Source organism: Peromyscus eremicus, chromosome 11 (assembly GCF_949786415.1).
Source record: "Peromyscus eremicus chromosome 11, PerEre_H2_v1, whole genome shotgun sequence".
NCBI classification, from domain to species: domain Eukaryota; kingdom Metazoa; phylum Chordata; class Mammalia; order Rodentia; family Cricetidae; genus Peromyscus; species Peromyscus eremicus.
The window spans coordinates 24,171,924-24,192,521 of record NC_081427.1 but is presented as its reverse complement, the minus strand read 5'-3'; positions in this window follow the sequence as shown (position 1 = coordinate 24,192,521).

Genomic DNA, 20,598 nt, shown 5'->3' with positions numbered 1-20,598 from the left:
CTGATCCTCAAGATCTAAGGAACATGTTGTGGTGCAGTAACAGTTACCTATCAAGTTAGCTGTACTTATTTTATCATTTAATCTGTTTTTGAAGAATCAACGGGGCTGTGGGAAAGGCAATTCAGTTCCCAAAGTGAGCAAATGCCGTTAAGAGACAAATGCTAACTTTTGTCCCTTTTAAGTTTTAAATTTAAGAAGTCTGTCTTGATTATGCTCATTTTCAGTAGAGAGTGAAGAGCAATGTGTTTAAAATTTCACAGGAACATATACTTTTCATATGCTCAGCATATAACTCTGGTCAGTAAAGGACACTCTGCTATTGAACAGACTGAGTTTCAAGCATGAAGTCTTGATGAAAGAGATGAGGTCAATGATAAAAACAGCTCTCATTCATGAGTCAATTAGTAGAGGTCACTTTTGTTGTGGATATTTTCAAATATTGTGGGCATATTTTCAGTTCGTGATAATTTATGCATGTGGTTCTTTGTAATTGATAAAGCATTTCCATCCACATTTTCCTTGTTTGATCCCAGAAAGCTCTGTGGGAATAGCCCAGCAAGTGTTTTTATTCTCTAGAAAGGAACTGAGATTCATAAAGTTTTCATCTCCTCACATAGTTAATAGATGGCAGAAAGAGACTTGGATAGAACACAGAGTCTGCCCATTAACTGCCATCACTTCTGTTTTCCCCCAAACAGCTAGCAGTATTGTCTATAAATACAATAATTACAGATTGAGGAATGTATTCACTAAAATTTCTTCAGAGGGCTGGAGAGGTGTCTCAGCAGTAAAACACACTTGTTCTTACAAAGGATCTAGGTTCGATTCCCTACACTCACAGGGTGACACACAACCTCCCGTGACACCAGCCTCAGTCGATCTGACACCCTCCTCTGGCATCTGCAGGCACCACACACCAGTTGTGTAAACATAATATGTGGGCAAGCACTCATATACATAAAAGAGAAATAAGTAAATCCTTAAAAATGTTTTCAAGTTTTACCAGATAACTCATAGACAATTCATGCAATATTTTGTGTAGTAAATTGTTCCTCACTAAACTGTCCTCTAAGAGTTCATCTTGAAGTAACCCTCTGTATTATTTTAAACATTGTGTCCTCTGGCTTCTATCAGGGATAAGTGGCAGCTGTCTATGCATTAATGAAGCACAGAGACATTTTTCAGTCCTAAGGGTGAATAGATCACTGCTTTTCAACCTTATCCTTTGAACTATTTAATTTTACAGCCACCAGAGCCAACCTTTATTCTTTTTAGCAGGTGTTCTAGAATTTTAAAAAGCATGGAAAGCAGAAAAGTTCAGCCACTAAATAGACAGCTTTCTTCAAATGCTACATCTACATTGCTTTACAAGGCTGCTTTTGTTCTGTGGTTAAAAACAACAATGTCTTTCTATGAAAAAAAAATAAAACCCTAGAAATCCATCTCCTTTCTATTAAGAATTCTATGATTCTAATAGAATTCTTAAGTTGTCTTGACAGAAATGCAAGTGAAATATTTTATTCTTTGATATGATTCAATGTGTCACTATTAGTAGCTGGGATGGCGTGGTGAAAATGACATACCAAATCGTGCTTTAGATTTTCTTCCATTTTTGTTAAAGGTTGTAATTAGAAGAAACAGGTTTGAGTTCTGGTGGGAAAGATAAAAAGGACTGGTCCTTAGTGTTCAGAAGCCTGCTTGGCTCCCAGAGTGAGGTCTTGCTATTCTCTGGCCAGACAAACAGTTTCATATAAATTGTTTCAGACAAGTCTGCTCCAAGATCAATGAAGAGAGAACCAGCAGGGCTGCTTCCTAGTTCTGTTTGAAAATAGGGAGAATTTGCTTTCTATGCCACCCTCAAAATATAATGTACTCTTATTTATCCAAAGCACATAACTGCTATTTGTTTGTTGACTTTTACTTTGCCCTGGTTTCTCTTTCCAATCAAGAAAGTTTATTGAGACACCAGTCATGGGTGTTCTCTGCCTGTTGACTGGGTACAACTGAGTGAACCTCCCCTTACTCAGTCTTCTCCAAGTTACTCCACCAAGGACTAGTGCAACAAACAGAACAGATCTTTAAACACTGGGGTGTCCTTGGGAGCACTTTTGTTTTTGTTTCAGCGTCTTACTAGTTCTTTGAAATTGAACAAATTAGTGAGGGCTTGTGTCCTTGGTTTTCTCTATTAAGTGTTGGATTTTGTCTATGCCATTATAGAGGATTTGCTTTATTTTTTTCTTTATTTTGCTGATTATCTGTAATGTCTGTAATCCTACCACTTAAAGGCCAGAGCATAGGGATAGCCATATGTTAGAGGCAAGCCCGTGCTACATAGTGAGGACCAGGCCAACTAGGGCTATGTAGTGAGACCCTTTCTCAAGGGGACAGTGCTATCTGAAAAATAAAACACAATAAAAGAAGCACTGTTTCATTAAGTTTGGTTGGGAATTGGAATTTGACAATGGTTTGGGTGGATTTACAGAAACATCACCAATTTTGCTGTATTGTCACCAAACTCAGAACAGAACTCTGCTGCCCCTAGCAATCACTTAATGACAGCTCGGTCTCAGAGGGTACACCAAACAACACAGGCACGGAGATGACTCAGACATCACTGCTGCTACCAAACAATACAAACACATCTCCAGTAATTTGCCAAGCGTCAGCCTGGTGGCGGCCCTCAAATCTGTTCCTGAGTCTACATGTTTGGGGTTCATGGCATAGTCCTGTCACAGTGCTAAGCCAACTTTCCTATTTGGCAAGTTGGATTCAGAAACAAAAATAATTATAAACTTGAATAATTGCTTAATTTAAATGAATCCTCAGAATATATGTATATATATATATATATATATATATATATATATATATATATATATATGCTGGGGTAGGTTTAAAAGAATAAACTGAAAACTCTTGTCAAAAATTTTAATAAATTCCCAATTGTTGAAAAGTTGAACAAATTCAGATAGATTTATAGACCAAAAAATATGAAGATACAAAGGACATGAACAATATAACCCTTTTCATTGTATGTATGTACATGTGCTTGTATGTGCACATAGGAATGAATTTTTGGCTGTTGCTTCACCTCACAGAGAAAACCCATAGTTCTCAGGTATATGTGGAACATTTACAGAATTTGAGCTGACCCTGCCTTACAAAGATGAGTTTAAAAGTTACTGAAAGATATGTGCAGAGGGACAACTTTCTATGGCTAATTTTCTGTGATGTCTCATGTCTGTAATCCTACCACTTAAAGGCTGAAGCAGAAAACTGTCCTTGTGTTAGAGCCAAGCCTGCACTACATAGTGAGGACCAGGCCAACTAGGGTTAGATAGTAAGACCCTTTCTCAAAGAGAAAATTAAATTTAAGTTGGTGTATGCAAAATGAAAAAAAAATTTCTAGAGAAGAAAAAAATTTTAAGCATTAAAATATGTTATGGATCTGGAGACTCTGTATCTCTCAAAAATCAAGGTATGGCTCTCCAAATCTTTATGCTGTTTTGGTCCTCTCTGCTACAATCTGAAGTCAAAAGCCAGAGGATTTAATGATTTGGTCCATCATAAGAAGGCATCTTTTCTATATCTCCTACCGTTTGTGAGATTCCTCCAAGAAATTAAACAAACAACAAAACAGAAGACGTTATAGAACAATAGAAAAGTCAGTGTGGCAGTACAAGGATGGACATAGCTTAAGATGGGCTGAAGTGATAGGTAGGATTCTGAATTTCGGTATTGGCTGGGAAGTAAAAGGCCACTCAGGTAGGCATAAAGAAAGCAAGTCACAGAGCTCTAGAAAAGTTTGCATATGAACGTAAGAAAGATAGAAACAATGACTAAAAATCTGCCCTGGGTTTTTGATATTATAAATTGCATCCTTATAGATTTGTGGCTGGGTATAAGACCCTTTAAGAAGAGACCAAACTGATGAAAAACCTTAGGAAAGGTGATAAACGCGTGGCATCAAAACTGCATCAGGTAGGTACAACTCAGGGACCACACACCCCAGCCAGTGGTGCTGATCTCTGTCTGGTCAGAGCTCTCAGGGCGTACTCTCGGTTCCCTCCCACTAGACATTTAGATCCATGCTGAGTGATTCTACGGGAACACAAGGTTCCCAGATCGGTATGCAAAGAAATATCAAGCAGAAAGTGAATCAGTCAGGAAAACTGGCAGAGGCAGAACTTCTTCTTACTTCCCAATCTCAAAATACATGGGCAAGTGGGGAGGAAAGATAAGGCAAGAAAACAAACCCCTTCCGTCCTCCACGTGGGGAAGACGGAGCGAGACACTAAAGGGCATTTGGAACTCAATCCAATGCAGCTACCTCTCTGTCATTTCACCTTTCCATTTGGCAGTGTGAACATGGAGATCCAAATCCAATGAAGACGTACAGAAATTAATATTTTCCAGCTTCCATCAGTTTTTCTTTCTTATCACTAGATCCAAGACTCCTTTATGATGATAAAGCTAGTATGATGAAGAACAGAAAATTGCTGGTTATTTTTAAGTTCCACTTCTAAAATGTTAGAGATCATAAAAGTATTAAAGTGATTCGTATTTGCTTTTATATTTATTTTTATTTTATGTTTATGAGTACTTGCTTCACACACACACACACACACACACACACACACACACACACACAGATACCTATGGAGAGCAGAAGAGGGTATCAGATCCCTTGTTTCTGAGTTTCCTGAAGTGGGCACTGGCAGCCTGCACTCTGGTCCTCCAGAAGAGCATTGGATGTTTTTAATCTATGAGCTCTCTCCAGTCTCTAATTTTTCTCAAATTACCAAATCAATACAGATTTAGTTTAAATTCTTATCATATAGCAAAGATACTAAAACATTACACTCAAAACTAATTTGTTTTAGAGAAAATTTAAGACATTAGATATGTATGAAATGATTTTCTTCTTTATTTTTTGTGCATTTTACTATCTTAGAGATTTTTAACATATAAACATTATAATTTCAATCCAGTTATGTATGAGAAAATACAGTTAATAGTGATCAAAGAAGCTTATAGGTCTGGGGTTTAATTTCTTTATTTATTGTAGAAATGAATATTTGGTAATATTCTCCTATAGTGTAAAATGATATAAATAACTTTTCTTAACAATATATTCCATATGTATTCTTTTTCTATTAGTTTTTACCTTAAATTTCTCAGAAGTGTAATTTAATACACATTTGAAGCAGAAAGATATTTTCATGGCTATTGCAGCTATGAGCTACAAAATGCCTAAAAGCTTCTTCAGGCCCACAAAGCTTCCATATTATTACTAACTTAATAAAACTGGTTAAACATCTATTTAGGAAAAAATGGAAATTGATTCTGACTTCAATTTTTAAAAAAGCCCAAGGAATGTACAAGATCAGCTTGTACGGAGCTGTTGGGTTTTTTCTTAATGTTCACAGGTTAGCGTTTTCATTCAATTACCATTTGAACTGTGGTCATAATTTCATAAATTGTAAGGCTGTATTAGTCAGGGTCCCAGCAGGAAGGAGACGACAACCAATTGGGTAATTGAGGAGCATTTGATAAAAGAACTACTTTCAAAGTCATGGCATGCTTTAGGAATACCAGTAAGACCCTGAGTCCTTGGGGGCTGACGACTGCTCAGAGGCACATCATGCCTGGGCTTGAAAGGATTTGCTTCCCAGAGCACAGAGAAGGCAGTTGGTACATGCAGAAGGTTGGTTGACTGGAAATATTCTTCCTGCCAGGAGCCTGTTTAGGATGGATGCACAAAACCAATGTCTAGACTTTACTCTTTCCCCCTACCTTCTGGGCCCTTGTGGTGCTTCCTATTAGCCAAAATTAAGAGTAAGCCAGAGATTGAGAGAGTCTGCTGATGACATCATGGTGTCCAGCCTTGCTTCCCAGACAGAGAGCTTAACAAAGAAGGGTGGAAATGAAACCCGAGAGCAAAATAGAACAGAGGTACAGTATAGGGCCCTCTTCAATAACTTAGTCATGCACTTGGAAAATATTTACTGAACATCTACTCTAAACTATGTACTCACCAGGAACTGAGGATACAGAGATAAACAGAATTTAATTTTCAGAAGTAAAGAAACCACCTGAATTTATTTCTTTTATTTTGAGATTCAGAGATTTCAAAAAGAATTAGGGAGAGCAAAAACAGGTAGAAAATTCACTATGGAGAAAATGACATTATGAAGTATAAAATATTCATTCATAAAACGTGTAGTAAGAATGATTCCCCATTCCAGCCTCCATCTGGTCCAAAAGATAAAGGCTTATAAAAATACTCTGGACTAAAAAATTCCCATAAATGAATGGAGAACCTAAGCTATATGAAGACAACCAGGGAATTGATTCATGCCTAATAAACCCTGCAATTAATAAAACCTTGTTCCTGGGCAACTCCCTCCTCTGGGGAGCTTTCAGTGTTTTATTGGCCTTGTCTAAGCAGCGTTATAACTCCTCTGTGCTAGGAAGAATGGAAAAGTGTGTCAGTGGAGTGAGCATTCCTTCTTCCTCTTCTGTACCTTGGATACTTTAACAATGATTCAGTGCTTTGCAGCTCTGTCTCTAGAGGGAAACATGCTTTCCTATGTCACGTGGTGATGAGAAAAAACTTCTGCCTGCTTGCACTATGCCAGGGATGCTAACTTTATAATTCTTCCTGTGAGTAAATTTTAAGTTAATCCAGAGGATATTAAATAAACTCTTTGAATTATTGATGAACAGAACTTTTGTAACCTCCCCCCTTTGGCATTGTATTGGAGTCATAATAAACTGTTTTATGATACAGATCTAAGATGAGTGGGACTCAGTTTGATGACAAAAATGCCCCACTTAATAATTGATTGTTTTCTTATTTCACTTTCAGTTGTCGGAAAAAAAAAGATTTGTCTGCTTATGCACACATTATATCTGTTGGGATTGATTTTTTCCAGGTTCATAAAGCCATAGTGAGTTTCTTTCAGGCGGTTGCTTATCTGTCTCTTTGAAATTTGTCATTAAGGCTGGCAGTGGAAGAGAGAGGTTAGAGAGTGTGTCTTTCTCAGCCAGGCTGGGAAAATACTCTCTCATAAGACGCCTTAATGTTTTGTATTTCTGAGACTCTGACAGATGGATGAATGTTCTTAGCTAGGAAATGAGATAATTAAGTGTAACCTAGACGTCACCAGGGATTCTCTGACCCCTGAGACTTGCTTGGGCATCTGTTCATAGCTGATGGGAGCCAAAGAAACCTCAAGGCTTCGTAAATTGAAGAGACTCTGGCCCCTTGTTTCTGGTACCTCTCTCTTCTGTCTCCTTTTAGTCCTGTGTGTAGTAACTTTGATGACAATGATTCACACCCCAACTCAACTCCTGACCAACTATCCGAAATATGTTCCCTGTTAAGTAAAGTACCTGCTGGAAAGATAGAACAGAGGTGATATCAAGACATTTGCAGTAGAAACAAATTAAAATCTTGTGCATTAAAACAATCATTAGTCACTGTACTTCCAGGAAATTTCTGGTGACCTTCCATGTCTACTCATGCTGAGCTTTTATCTTTTTGTGACTTCTGCCACCAATACCATCCTCTCAGGATTGTAGTTATGTTTTTCCCCAAAGAGAGATCTAATCCTCACTCAACAGGGCAAATCAATTTTTATTAGAATAACATTTTCACCCTTTGGTCATGAGGAATTTGCTTCTGAATAAGATAATCTAGCATGGTTTTTTTTTGTCATCTTGAGAGACAGAGGACAAGTTCAAGTTACATAATGAGGTGAAGGTGATTACAAATCTGGCAGTTGTGTGGCCTTGCCACAAATGCATCGCTGCGTACTGAGATGACAACGGCCTCTGAAACCCTAGCAGGGAGGGGCACTGCTTTTCAGCTGAGGACAATCTCACACACACACACACACACACACACACACACACACACACACACACAAATGACTACAATTAGGGGAATGGACAACTTGCCAGGCTTCCTTTGTTTTCTCTAGCTTTTCCACTTTTATTTAGTTCCTAAACTTTGGGATCTCAAACAAAATGGGGAAGAGGATGTAGATTTTTGTTGTTGTTGTTTTTCAAGGCAGGGTTTCTCTGTCTAGCTCTGACTGTCCTGGAACTCACTCTGTAGATCAGGATGGCCTGGAACTGAACTAAGAGATCTACCTGCCCCTGCCTCTCAAATGCTGGGATTAAAGTCTTGTGCCACCAGGCCCAGCTGAGGATTTAAAACAAAAACAAAAACAAAAACAAAAACAAAAACAAAAACCTGAAAAGCTTTACACTAATTTCTTGCTTTCTTCCCAGGTCAGCCTTTTAATTTCTTTTAACTAAACCATGCTCTTCCATGAACAAATGATCTAACTTAAAGTCAGCCAAAAATAAACAAACAAAAATCATCAAACACCTAAGAAGTGAGGAAACAGAGGAGGACAGAGAGGATGACAGTCATCTACGCTGAATCTCCTCTCTTGGTGCGTGATAGAGCTCTAACAGCTGCAGAGGGCAAGGCAGGGTTAGAGCTATTAAAGATGACTTCACAGTTCTATCTCCGGTCTTTGCTATTCAGTGTATGCATGCATTTGAGAAACTCTTGGGTTGACGACACGTGATTTTAGTGTAACAGAAGAGAACATGGGTCAGAGGTCAGGAGCCGAGCCATTTCAGTATCGTCAATGAAAAACAAACCAAAGAGGAGGCAGATGCCAGGAAATGTCAAGGGCTCATGAGGATTAAAGGAAAAATAAGTGGAAATTGGAGAATTAACGTCCTTGACGTTTATTCTTTAATTCTCTTTGAAATCGTGATTTCAAAATGAGTATTTTGCTGCAAGAACAAGGTAGGAGAGCCTGCTGAAATCTAAAAAAAAAAAATGCTGATTATCATTGTTGAGTTCTGGATGCTCATGGTTTGTAGCTACACATAAAAAATAATAAGGGGGAGAGGTGGGTACCTCTGCATCAAGGACAGTAAACAGCAGCAGAGACTCTAAAGAAAAGCCCTGTTAGGAAAGTGCTATTTTCAAGAAAGATTTGTAAACATTTTCAGCAGCTCAAGCCCCTTGTGGTGTCCCTACACTGCTGTAGGCTTGCCCCGTGGCTTTCCAGAGTTAAACACAAGCTTACATGTACAGGCCAACAGTGTCCAACATGTAGTTTACATACAAATCAAGAGAGATTGAGTTCTAATCAAATCACATCTGAGCTTCTAATTGCTCCCACTAATGTATAAGTGGATCACTTTGGCCTCTTGGTAACTGGATCAGGAGTTTTAAGTTATTTGCTTTCAGAAACCATGACCTACAGTGCAGATGCTCACCTACCTAAAAGCCTGGTGGACCACTTATTGGAAGCACTTGCCATTCCTGGTGCTTACTTAACAGAAATCCAATAGGGCCTCTCTACCCCAGCTATCACAGGCTTCTCTGAGCTATCAAAGGCTGTCTTCATCTGCTAAGGAACATCTGCTCCCCTCTCTGGTCATATGGTGGCCCTGAGGAAAAACTTCTCCAAGGCAGAAGCATATTTCATTAGACTCATGATTTACAAACAAGAATTTTAAGTTCTAATTAGTACTTTCAGGGTGATTCATACAAAAGAAAGATTTTGATTTGCATGTCAATGAAAATTTGCTGCCTTAGAAAACCATTCTAAGCTATGTAATTAATCTTCGTACATAGTAAGGCTTTGCTTGTCTTATTTTCAGTCTTCAGGAAGCAGATTGAGACAACCTTAGCATATTAGATGTTTAAAGCGTGTATGAGTATTGCATGATGGCATCTTGGGTTTTGTGTGTGGCCTTGGGACAAAGACAGTTTTCCCAAAGATCCTTTTCCTTTATTGGTATTACCCGACTTTCCTTTTCTCTTTCTTATTTTGTGTTTACTTCCTTTGTCCTCTCCTCTTCCACATCCTCTTTCTTCTATTTTGTCCTTCTCCACTGTAGCTCTCCACCAGAACTGTTTATAACCAATGCTTCCTGAGTTAACTTCTATGCTAGATTCTCTCAGTTTCATATTGTGGTACTGACTGACAAAAGTCATATATTCTAAATGCCTTTCATACTTTTAACTAAGGATTTCCATGCTATTTGCATTTGTAATGATTACCTGTATTAGACAGTGCTTGAACAGTGAGCAGATGCAGTGGAAAGAGGCAAGAACAACTAGAACTTGAGCAATGTTAGTGAGAGTAAATAAGCTCACTTCATTTCTTAGGTTAGAAAAGAAACAAACTTTGCAAATTAGTAATTAGATATCACTACTACATAATTATATATGTTTTCATGGCAGTGTACATCATGATCTGAGACGGGTCATTCAGAAAGTTTCCCCTGATGATTTTTTTTTCTGAATTTCAGGAGAGCTATAGCTGTAAATCATGGAGAATGAAGATTACAAGTGGCCGTGTTATTGTTATAGAATAAATTTTGAGAGAATAGCTAAATATAGGCAGTTAGCAAAGGACAAAAGGAAGAAAAGATACAGAAAGAGCTTCTTCCATGAACTACATTATAGAGATGAATATAGAGGAATATTTTACACATAAAATGAAGTGGATAACAGAAGGATGATTTTACAAGCATAAGGGACATCACGCAAATTTGGTGAGAACATGGGCCTGTTATGACTAGGACTTCAAAGAGTTTGGAGTGGCTTTTGTTTCAGGATGTTCACTGGCTAGTGGTAAGCATGACTTGAAAGGTTGATGAGACATAGATCATGCCAAGTTAAGGAGCTGGGGTTTGAACACAGAGGCAATAAAGAGCCACTGGAGGCTGGTGTTGGGATGTCAGACTTGCTAGAAATGCTGAAGTTTGAGAAATCAAAGGTAAAGTTTGAATGAGTTTCAAACATCATTGCTGTTTTCTCATCCAAGAGCATCAAACAAATAAGAGAATTTGAATGTCTGAGCTAACTCTAAATAATCAATTTTTACAACTGTGGCTTTATTTGTCATTTGTGATATTATAAAAAAACATGGAGCTGTTGTTATGAATATATTGATTTGATGTTAGGTATTCCTCTTATATTAAAAAAGCTAACTTTTGCAAGTAAAAAACTACAGTTTGTGAAAGCAGAATCAGTTCAAATAAGAATGTTACAAAATTGGAAGTTAGTTTTACCATGAAGTAAGACAATAGCAATTGAAACAGTTGTTTCTTTTATTAGAAGTCTTTATTCAGGGGTTCAGTAAGCGGTGCATGCTGTTTAAGCTGGCTGTGGAGTTCATGATGGTTTGGATGAGAATGGTCTCTTATATGTAGGCCCATATATTTGAACACTTGGTACCCAATTGGTGAAACTGTTTGGGAAGAATTAGGAGGTGTGCCTTTGTTGAATGAGTTATGCCAAATTGGGAGGCTGAAGGAGGACTTTGAGGTTTGCAAATCAGATTCCATGTCATCCCATGTTAGCTTTATCTGTCTTATGCCTGTGGATCAGTAAGCTCTCAGCTACTGCTCCAGCACCACGCCTTCCTGCATGCTGCCACACTCCCCTCCATCATGGTCCTGGACTCTAACCCTCTGGAACTGTGAGCCCTGAAAAACTCTTTTATTAAGTTTCCTTGGTCATGATATTTTCAACAGCAATAGAAAGATAACAAAGACAGAGTGAGAATGAGGTTCTGTTTTTGTTGTTTCTTTCAAAAATTTACATTAAGTATTTGATAGATACACTGCTTTTGTTATTTAATCCAATGCAAACTGCAATGTTTGTATGCCACTGTGTCTAGCATGCTTAGGTGTAAATGTGTTCCTCTTATTAATTCATAGCTGAAATTCTTTTCCATTTCTATTTGTTACTTATAACATCACTATGGTGCAAACTTATCTGTCAGATGATGATCTGCAGTAGGGTTGCCGAGAGTGGTCAGGTTGAGACTTGAGTCCCAGTCTGACTTTAAAGTGAAGAATTCCTTTTCAGATAGACAGACAACAGGACACGTGGATGCTTGCTGGTAGTTAGAAATCTGACATCTACTCAGAGACTCTACAATACATGGATGCTGGGGTAGGTTCTGGACTTATGGACTCATGATCTTGTATTTCAGGGAGAGGCTTTTATCTCTCTCTCTCTCTCAATCATCTATTTATCTCTCTATCAATTATCTATCTCTCTATCAATTATCTATCTCTCTATCAATTATCTATCTCTCTATCAATTATCTATTTATCTATTTATCTATTTATTTATCTATCTATCTATCATCCATCTATCAATTATCTATCTATCTATCTATCTATCTATCTATCTATCTATCTATCTATCATCTATCTACTATCTATCATCCTCCATTATCTATCATCTATCTCTATCTATCTATCTATCTATCTATCTATCTATCTATCTATCTATTATCTATCTTTCTACCTATCATCTATCTATCTGTCATCAATTTATTGTTTTTTTTTCTTGTACCTCAAGTAATAGCATATTAGCACCTTATTGGAATGTACTCTACCACTGATAATCCCTAGTCACAGGAGAAAATAATTTTGTTCTAAATAGTTAGCTCTTGACTCTTTTTTCTTTTACCTCTTCTTGCCAAACAAAGTGTAAACTGGAATCTCTTCCTAGTGTTAAAAGTCTACATTCTCTGGTCAGATTAGGGGCTGAATTCCTCTCAGTGGGCTGAATACCACATATCATTACTTTTTATACAACATGAGGCATTTCCTACAGTCTGAATTCTTGCTGTAGACAGGGAGATGAGCATGTCAACTCAAATGAGAGAGAAGTCTTGAGCTTCTGGATACTGCACTTAAAAACAGTGTCCATCCCTTCAGAGGTCAGTTTGTCTCCATAAAAGGCCAAGTTGCCTTCTGGATTCTGTCATGTCTTGCTTGCATTGTGGCTGGTAATATGTTTCCACCTGTGTACCTGGTGTCTCATTCTGGCATCACCTCTTCCCCCAACCCTTCCCATAAACTGTTCTTATAATGGAGGTTCCTCTTGTGAATTTCTCCTCTTTTACAGTGGTTTCCCCAGTGCATTGCAAGGGTCTGTTTTACTGACAAAGAGGCAACATCTTTCATCAGAGCCTACAATCTCATTTCTCCCCCTCCAGTGCCCCCTGCAGGGCTCGGAGGAGAGAATATAGCCAATGCATGCGTGCGGAACTAAAAAGAAACCGAATGAATGAAAATAACGAATCTCCGAAACATCAAAAATACGAATCCACAAATTCACGTCTTCCCGGCTTCCATAGGCATTTTCTAGGACTTGCAGGCTCTGAGGCACTTTAAAATAAGTGGAAGAACCTTCAAGTGAAAATACAATGGGAAGTGCTGTGGCCATTCGGTAAAAGCAGGTAAAGACACATGGCTCAATATTAAAGACCGTATTTAAGGGCTGATTAAAACTGACCAATACATATAGGCCATTCCATTTCACTTCACAAAAAGTACCAAAAAGTGGAGGTATTTTACTTTACTCATCATATTTGTGGACAAGCAAACCAAGTATTAAGTGATCTTTAGAAAAATATAACATTCAGCAAATGGCAAAAACATGAACCCAGTAGATAATGATAAACTCATACCTTAGTGTTCACCCTGCCCCGGTACTGAAAGTCAGAGTCTTGCATATGTTAGGAAGTGTTCTTCCATGGTACCCTGAGTGCTTACTCCACATTTAATTTGTTTAATACTTAGGGTTTATACCCTCTGAGTTTTTTCCTTTGTGTGTGCATACCTACTTGGGAACCATGGAGCTGAGAATGCCTGAGTCACAAATTTGTTGTAAGGATAAATTAATACATGAAGTATACGCAGTAAAATTGCAGGAATTAGCAGTCTGATAATGATTCTTTCACAGTCCAGTGTGTAGAAAGTCTTTGTTCTTGTTACACTACATTTTCATCAGAATAAGCAAACAACTGTCATATGTGGATATAAATTAACATTGGATATTAGCTAATGACAGGCAAAAGTACAACTTCAAATCATTTTTGAGGCAGTTTACTTCTAAAATATTTCTGGAGAAATCATAACAACACAACATAGGCCTAGGGATGAGGTGCATATAATGTGCCCAGGGAAATCTGACTTGGACCAACAAAACTAAGTTCTCATTCACAGTAGCCTGACATGAGAGCATCTGGCTAAATTGGATCATGTTGAAATTGTCTTTCTGTGGTCTGTGGATACTGGAAACTGTGTTAGAATTTGGAATTCTCTAGAGAAGGGGGTCCTAGCAGGAAATCAAACAGTTTCCAGATATAAATAGATAGTCTTCTATCCAATTAGTTCAGAGCTGACATTGTGAAGGGGATTAGAAGTCTTTTTAGGCTGTGCCATTATTATTGGAGAACAAAGACCAAGTTCCAAATGTAGATAACATCCTGCTATTTCTCTTGTACACAAAACACCAGCTGACTACCTCCTTGTAAAAAGAAAAGAAAAAAATATTTATCTCATAGATATGGCATAGAAATATGGCCTATGTGTGGAAAAGTTAAAAACTGTGATGAATAGGGGTGTGTGTGTGTGTGTGTGTGTGTGTGTGTAAGGAATTCATCAGATGAAGTTAAGAGTAAAATCCAAGGGAGATGAAGCAATATTTCCCTGTCAAGGCAGTGTGCATTTGGATGCTCAATTTTCGCCTGCAGCATGCTCCTATGCTTCTGAAGGCAATGGAAGCCTTCTGGGCCAAGTAGAGCTACATTCTGCTGTTCCCTGTAATGAGTCAGTGTGAGCTTTCTACATAAAAACACCTCAGAGGATGTGGAATGGAGCAGTAGCAGATCTCTGAAACTGATAGAAACCACACGGATTAAATAAAATACATTTACCTCAGAGCCCTGACAAGGGTTGTCTGGGCTCCGGGGAACTCAGTCTTTGTGGTAATATTTCCTTTTCATAATGTAGCTTTTCTAATGCGGCCATAACTTAAATCAGAGTATCTTGTGAAAACAGAAGTTGGCATTAAAGAAGATCTTTCTAAGTTATTGGGGAAGTCCCTTCAAGTGAAATTAACTTTAGATTATGAACAACAATATTTTGCCTATGAAACACAACTCATACATTTCCAATGAGCTAAAATACAATATTTTATTCACTGAGTGGGTGGAAGACTTTAGGAATTACTTTAGGATGAACTAAGATAGTTTGAAGCTATTTTTAAAACCTTATTTCATTGTATAAAGATCTCTCATGTTCTTATTGAAGGTTTGGCTCTGTTAGTAATGATTTCCCACCTTTACCTACAAGCTCTATGATTCATTTCTGTTATAACATTCTCTGTTTTATGAAAAGATTTTTTTTCTCTTTTAAATCTAATCTTACCTGTGATTAGTCTTGCCCTACTTTCCTATGTCACCTTCAAAAAAAAAAAAAAGCGATAAAGCCTGAGTTTCCTCCAAAAATAGACATTATTTGAGTCTCCTTGTTCTATAGCTGTGGTGTCATTAGGGACTTATGCGGCACTGCAGATATAGAGAAGAAATATGTCACTCGCCTCTGAGGTCAGCTGAGTCTAGAGAGGAAAGAACAATCTGGTGGTGAAAACCCCCTACAAAATAACATCTCTGATTCAACTCGCAGAAAATGCCCTGGAATAAAAGCCATTGCCACCACTCCTGCCCACGACCCACTCACTCCCTGACCTAGATTATCAGACCAGGAAAAGTAGATCTGAGTCCCTTGCAAAGTAAAATCATAAAGCCTTAAGGCTGCATTGAAATCCAACAGCTTTATAGTCCAACTCTTCAAATTCTTGAATTTGCCTTCAGCAGTGTGGCTTTCTAGCCCAGGTGGCTTTCTAGCCCTTTAAAGGTACATTTCCTAACAAGAAAAGTACTGTCGTCGGTGTTACCGCTTTGAGGCCAGGTCTGATGTTTTGTCTCTTACCCCACCACTGTTATCTCCTGAGCTTAAGTTGTTCCTGGTACATAGTAAAGCCTCATTCAAAATTTCTTTAATGAATGATGATTCTGACATAACACATGATTGCTTATTATTTTTAGCACAAAAATGCCATCTGTCTTTTTTTCTATTGCCCTTTTCTCTGCATTCTTTTCTATTTCTTCTCTTGTTAATTCAGATGTGGGTAGAGAAATGAGTCATGTTAGAGAAGGAAGCTAGGGTTTTGCTCTTTTTACCCTGAAGAGAAATTCTTCATTTGTTTTGGCCATTAACCTGTTCAAAGAAGTCCTGATGGAACAGATTAAGTGTTCCCAAGCCAGGTGGCCATCTTACACAATGTCATCTGTAAAATAAGATCAATGATTAACCTACTCAACATAATTGTGTGAAGATTCAATCACAGAACATCCATAAAGAACACCGACCCTGCACCTGACATGGAAACACTGGTATTAAAAGATTGATACTGGGATTGGAAAGATAACTCAGTGGTTAAGAGCTTCAGAAGATCCAAGTTTGATTCCCTGTACCCAAAATGTGGCACACAAGCAACTGCAACTCCAGTTCCAGGGGGCTTGCCCCCCTCTTCCTGCCTGCACAGGCAACAGGAATGTGTGCGATACACAGATATACATGCGAGCAAAACAGACATTTATATAAAACATACAGGTTTTCAAAAAGCCCATACCTTATGAAAAGGCCTCCCTCCTCGGTCGGTTTTGATGGGTCTGGTTGTGTCTTGCTGTGTAACCTCTCCACTATAGTCACTTATCATTCTATGTACTTTAAGCTGAGATCTGCATGGCTCTCACTTGAGTCTGACACACATCTTTGTTGTCAGATGGCAGGGGACCCGGGACAGCAGAACATTTGCCTGGTTTGGGCGTTTAAGCAAGTCCTTACTCTCCACAGGCATTTATGAAAACTTGTCAACTCAGACCTCAGCTACCACTAGTAAGTGGGGCCTGTGCATTGAACCTTTCCATGTGTGATCTGAGCCTCTTCCTTCTCCTCCCCGTCTTCCTCTCCCTCCTTTTCTCCCTCCTCTTTGTTCTCACCCTTTATATTATTTTCCCATTTGTAATCTGCCTAAAACTTCTCCTCCCAATAGACACTGATTTGCTTAGTATGAAAATACTGCACAGCTTTTGATCAACCTGAGTTTCTGATCACACGGTGGCTGGGTGTTGGGAGATGTTGTCTCAAGAGTGAGCATCCCTGGAGTGTAGAGGCCTAACTGAAACTTGTGAGATTTAATATCAGCTGAATTGTTTGCCACCTTTGGAAAACTTCATTTGCCATACTAATTATTATAATTCTTTTATACATTTGAAATGAAACTGTGTCATTCATTTTATGCAATACTTAGGGCCATTGAGAAAAGTTTGAAACCAGATTTTTTTCTTTGAGTAGGGCTTACGAAAAGTGTGAAGATGGCTAATGTGGTTTTAGTGCCCGTTTTCCCAGGTAATTATCAAGAATTACTCACATAGACTTATTTAAAAGATCCTGTGATTTTAGGTTTTGTCTTAAGAACTTGATGTAGGGGCTGAAATTAGTAGTACACCAAGTACACCAGTCACCATTACTTCAGTGAAACCCAGTTGAATAGTAAACACCATTCAGTGCATTCTTTCATCTTAAATCAGCCCACAAAAAGAAATTTGCAGTTCAACTAGTAATAGTATGCAATATTTGAGTACTCATATCCATATTTTTGCCATGGTCCCAGAAATAATAGCCAATAATGCTTTGCATACTTCTATAGCTCCCATGGGAAACTATGTCATCTAGTCTGTATTTTTTATTGACTTATTTATTTATTTGTTTGTTTGTTTATTTATTTGTTTGTTTTTGCACCCTGACCCCAGTTTCCCCTTGCTCCTCTTCTCCCAAAAAGGAAGGCCTCCCATGAATATCAACCAGCCATGGTATATCAAGTTGAGACTAGGCACCTCCTCTCCTATTAGAGCTGGATGAGGCAACCCGGTAGGAGGAAAGGGTCCTAAAAGGAGGCAACAGAGCCAGAGACAGCCACTGTTCCCTCTGTTATGAGTTCCACATGAAGACCAAACTTAACAACTGTAACATATATGCAGAGGCCTAGTTCAGTCCCATGCAGGCTCCCTGGTTGTTGGTTCAGTCTCTGTGAGCCCCTATGAGCCCAGGTTAGTTGATTCTGTGGGTTTTATTGTGTTCTTGATACCTCTGGTTCCCACAATCCTTCCTGCCACCTTCTGCAGGATTCTCTGAGCTTCACCTAATGTTTGGCTGTGGGTCTCTGCATCTGTTTCCATCTGTTGCTGAGTGAAGCATCTCTGATGACCATTGGGCTAGGCGCCACTCTATAAGTATTACAGAATATCATTAGGAATCATTTCATTGACTATTTTATTTTATTTTTGTCAGTCTAGTTTGGTTCTATCCCAGATCTCTGGGCTATCTCGCCTCTGCCTATCCCTCAAGGTAGTGTTAGGGGTGAGTTCCCTCTCAGGTATTATTTTTTCAAACGAAAATATTGGAGAGAGAATATTTTTCCTATAAGGGAGTCAAAATTTGAATCATAAATTATCTCTTCTTATATGTTTCAAATTGTTTATTTATTTATAAAATTCATAATTATTTCATCATTTTCTTTGTAGGCCTAACATTCATCTTAATATCCATCAGCTTAGCTCCTTTAGCTAATAGCATCTAGGAAAAGTACAATTGTACTCCCAAACTTCTTTGGAGTTGAGCATTACTCTATAATAAATTTCTGGTCAATGAGATATACATGATAGTCTTCCATGGCTCGTGGAATGATACCTCATCTTTGTTGATAATGGAATGGTAAAAATGCTATTGCCTTTCCACTCTGATTAATGTCAAAATATCCCAAAGGCAGTCATTATCTATGTGATACCTGATACTTGATATGTGCCTCCTTTATAAATGAAAACAGTTCAAGTCAATATAAAATTAGAATGATATTTGGGAGTGTTTCTGAAGATATAATAGAGAACTACTGGTCTACTATGATGTCTTAGACAGATTGTGCAATTGCTGTCACTGTTTAACACCAGTATAACATTCAGTATAAATTCTGAAGCAGAGAGATAATGTACTCATCTCAGTTAAGCAGCCTACCTTTCAGTATTATATTCCACTTCTATGCTCAATTTGGAACACATACACTTCTTTATTAGGCACTTGCATAGGGTGTTTTTTCTGCAGGAAACTTTCTCCTGTCTTCACTGATGATCTTCCATCCATTCTGCAGATCTCAATTGAGCTGTTTTCCTCTGGGAAGATCACACTTGTTTATAGGTTCAGTTCTTTCTAATGGGCTCCCATCGGGTCTTGTCTTTCATCAATCATAAATTGCACTAGCTTATTTGCTTGTCAGTTCTTTTCTAAACTCCCTGGACCTCGGGGACAGAAGTAACTTTAATCGTCTTATCCTTAGATCCTTGCCTGATACATTCCAAGTCCTTAAACTTGCTGAATAAAGGACAGTCAATTTAATTAGCAACATAATTATTGCAAGAGCTCTAACAAAAATAAATTTGGAAATTAGTTGAATGAAAGACATTTCCATCATTGGATTCATTTGTATGGGTTATGACAGAAAGCAATGCTTTCTTCGAAGTTTTCAGTTTTTATATTCAATACACACCCATCTAAGTTAGCAATTTCCTCTTTGACATTCTTGATATGTGGGAGGGCTACCAGTCTTCTCATTTGCCAGTCTTTGTTTGCAAGTATCAGTGTCCAAAGCCAGACTAATTTCCACACAACATACATTACGTTTGCCTACCTAAAGATAAAAGAAAAACACAGTGCTTGACATGATTTATTGTTGACAAATATGTGCGGCTTACTTTAATATATGAAAACATTTTTTTGTTAGGTTCCTGAGGGGAGAACAGCATCTCACTGGCTATCTATCCTTACTTTAACACAACATTACTTTTCCAATTTTGTTTTGTCTTGTTTGGTCATCTAATATCTCCAAAGGATACTCACTCTCAAGCATATATATATATATATATATATATATATATATATATATATATATGGATTTCACATTATATAATACAGATGGCTTCAAAATATTTAACATATTGAAGTTTTGTTTAAACTTAATTGTAAACATAATTGTAAATTTCTTCTAGAATTCTTTGAGGTTATTATATTTGCATTATGTTAGCTAAAAGTCAAATTATACTCCAAAACTTCAATTTTCTGTTGTTCCCTTTTTATATAAGCTAACTTGTCTATCTTTTCCATTCTTTTTAGAAATTTATTTTTCTTTCATATATCATATCCCCTCCCTCTACTCCTCCCAGACCTCCTACCTCTCCTCTCCTCCATATCCACTCCTCCTCTGTTTCCTTTAAAAAAAAAAAAAAGAGGATTTTCTGTGAGAACCGGGAGGGACATTGGTGTAGAGGACATTCACTACCATGATGGCCCTGGGAGCTGCCACTTCCTGTAAGTTTGGTGTGGCTGAACCCAGAAAGAAGGTGTATGCGGGTTTCTACAGGATTATGACTCCAGGAGGGAATTTGAAGAGATGAGGAAGGCTGGTATCTTCCAGAGTGCAAAGTGACTCCAGAACCTACAGAATTCTTTGGATTGCACTCTATAGAAGTTCATTGGTGACCTGTGTTCCTGAACTATGAAACATTAATATGTGGGCTAAGGAGTAGTTTATCTCAATAAACAATTAACAATTTAAAAAAAAAATCAGGT